The sequence below is a fragment of the Pteropus vampyrus genome, unplaced genomic scaffold (assembly GCF_000151845.1).
Source record: "Pteropus vampyrus isolate Shadow unplaced genomic scaffold, Pvam_2.0 Scaffold886, whole genome shotgun sequence".
NCBI classification, from domain to species: Eukaryota; Metazoa; Chordata; class Mammalia; order Chiroptera; family Pteropodidae; genus Pteropus; species Pteropus vampyrus.
Genome location: NW_011889667.1, coordinates 36190 through 38374, shown reverse-complemented (window position 1 = coordinate 38374; position 2185 = coordinate 36190).

Sequence of the window (2185 nt, the reverse complement as noted above, 5' to 3'; positions counted from 1 at the left end):
GTCCCAGGCTGAGTTCAGAGTCCGGTGAGGAGATAGGGATGGTGACTGGGCAGAGCTGAGAGGCTGAGCGTGCTCTTAATCCGCACTGTTCCTCAGAAAGCTGAGTCCTTTGTCTGGGACAGAACGTTTTTCACAAGGCACAACAGGAACTGCCTAGGCTTGTATGTGTGCTGGAGAGCCAGCCATGCTTCACTCTGTTTTAAACAACCAGCTGGGTGGATTTCTTACTCTTTGTCAGGTGGCAAGGCATGAGGGGCTGGGCAGGTAATTGATCTGAGGGTGACGGGGCATTCAGTGGTTGGACTGGCCAGACACTGAGTGTCTGAAGCACCCTGGCAAAAACAACCCACCAGTCCTCCGAAGCTTATACCTAAGAATGCCAGTCATACACTTACATATTTTTCAAAGCCATGAATCACATGCCTAAACTCAGACCACTCTGTTTCACTCAAACCATATTATCAGCTTTTACAGCTAATGCTTATAAGATTTGAATACGTTATTCAACAATTTTATAAAACAATGGAAGAAAATGAAGACGACGGTATCTGGCAGTCATGACTATGTGTAGATGGGAGATTCCTGAGAGGGCCTAGGCACCTGGGTGGGTTTCCCCAGCAACCCCTAGCAACTCACCCTAATCTTGGTGATATTAGGTGGAGAGAAAGAGGATTATAAGTGAAGTCTTCGACCTGTTGAGTTTAATGAGCTCTAAGTCACCTATTCTAAATGGAGAGTAGATCGTAGGACATACGGATTGGGAGTTCAGAAGAAAGGTATGAGTAGAAGATCCATCAGATTCCTCAATTTGAGTCAGGTAAAGGAAACCTCAAGACTAGGTTATACTGCTTAAGGAGAAAGTAGAGAGAGAGAAGAAGAGGGATCAGAAAAGAACCCTAAGGCACTTTGTGGTTTCCGGGTTAGTGGTAGAGAAATGGCAAATACGAAGATAGAGGCCAAAATGAGGATGTGACGTGCAGGGAACTGTGAAGTTTTTTTTCCCTATACCTGCACGTTTGCATCATTAAAATCTCAATCTATTGTATTAATATTTGTTTATATAGTTAAATGATCTAATACGAATTATAGCTTAGATCTCTGTGACTGGCTTTATCAGAATTATTTAATTGTATTCACTAGTTCCTGAAAGTTCAGATTACAAATATCACATCGCAAATCTTGGGCAGATCCAATGCCAATGCAATATTTCCAGAAGAAAATATGGCCGTCCTCATCATTTTGTGTGGAGTCTGATTGTGTGTGGGGGTGGGAGGGGGGGAGGAGAGATGTTTGCCTTCTTTCAAGGATAAAGGAAAAATCTTCAAGCGCTTTAAGTCTGAAAAGCAGATTTATTAGAAGTGAGACTTGAAATCAGGAAATTCAAAGCCTCTTTACAAAATCCTGCCCCTCACCTTTATTTAAGGATATGCACGATCTCAGGCTCACAATAGTACAAGTCCGGCATCCATTTTAGGTATCTAAGGGAATATAACAGCCCATCCAGTGCAATGCCTTTGATAATACCACTGAAATCGGAAAGGAGAGATCCAAGTGGGATGAAAAGCCAACTAAAGCCACCCACAGTAACAAACAGCTTCATTTATTTAATAGGAAGAGCGAAGAAAGAGGACCGCTCCTTATTTTTAGGTATTTTTTAAAAATAAAAGTAAACAAAGTGTTTTTCAACAAGTAAAACAATCTTAATTTGTCTGGATGTATAAGGTATATTTAAGAATAAATTTTGAACTAAAAATGATTAGCAAGGAACGCACTTCTTTTAATGAATCTCCATTGATCTTTCACTTTCAGACCTCACTAATTAGTCTTTCAGATGGGACTACAAGTTGTGAAAACTTCGAAACTTCTATTTGTAAACATACTGTTTTAAAATGTTCCAAAAGTTTCTTTTTGTTTGTTTCTCACCTATGCTTGAAGAGTAAATTAAAACGTTCTCCCAAATCATCCCTTTAACGTTGGTAGAATACTAGCTTGCGTGGCACAGTTCTTACTGCTTTGGGGTACAAAGAAGGGAGGGTGATGATCCCTACTCTCAGGAGACTCAGCAAAAATCTGTGGGGCCATCAGGTGACGAATAGTATGGAGCAGCATGTGTTGAAAGAGTGCTGCATGAAGCAAAGACTGTGGCCACTGAGAGGAGGGCTCACTGGAGACCCTCCATGTGGGA